This window comes from Brassica oleracea, chromosome C1, assembly GCF_000695525.1.
Source record: "Brassica oleracea var. oleracea cultivar TO1000 chromosome C1, BOL, whole genome shotgun sequence".
Classification (NCBI taxonomy): domain Eukaryota; kingdom Viridiplantae; phylum Streptophyta; class Magnoliopsida; order Brassicales; family Brassicaceae; genus Brassica; species Brassica oleracea.
In genome coordinates this window covers 33136118-33137005 of record NC_027748.1, presented here as the reverse complement: position 1 = coordinate 33137005, position 888 = coordinate 33136118, and positions in this window count along the sequence as shown.

Below are 888 nucleotides of genomic sequence, written 5' to 3'. Positions count from 1 at the left end.
TGGATTAGATCGGTAAAGGCAAAACTGAAACTGAAATTATTTTCTGTTTATGAAGGGTATATCGCAAATATAAGGTATCTTTAGGGCTATGTACGCTAATTAACTCAAGTAGTTATTATATCGATAATATATGAAGTGATTTAATATTGGCTTCAAAATTCTATTAAGAAATAAATAAAACATAATTTTCTAAGTGGTCCATTTTTAAAATATTATACTTGAATAGAAGTACAGAAGTTGTGACTTATATTTTAATATAATAGATTGTTATTAATATTAACGAAGAAAATCTATTACAACTCACTTTCTTTTTTCCATCTAAAATATATATTATTATTTTTTCTATACTTGAATGAAAATAGAATGTATTAATATTTAGTGTAAAATAAACAAATGTTATTTTAAAAACACTTGGATTGAATTTCACTTTATTTTTGTATAAAATAAAAATGCATTAAAAATAGGGTTTTTTGCCAAAACTAACCCACAACTTGATTTTAACCCCAAACCTATACCCAAACTTGAATCAAATGCAAAACTAACCTAAAAGCCTAGTGAAATTACAGCTCAGACCCTTGTGACCACACAAAAAAACAGAAGCCTTTTTTACGAATATAGCCCTTACATGTAAGTCGTCCAAATATTCCCGCCTAAAATTTTTAAAAAAATTTATTTTTCCGCTTAAATAATTTAAACCAGACGACTTACTCGTAAGTCGTCTGGAAAGTCTTCTATTTTAGTTTCCCGCTAAAAATATTTAATTTCCCGCTAAAAATATTAAACTCTTCTGGACAAAGTCGTCTGTTTTAATTTCTGCACCAGACGACTGAAATGTAAGTCATCCAGGAAGTCGTCTGAGTCAAAAATATTTAACCTAATTGGATTTTT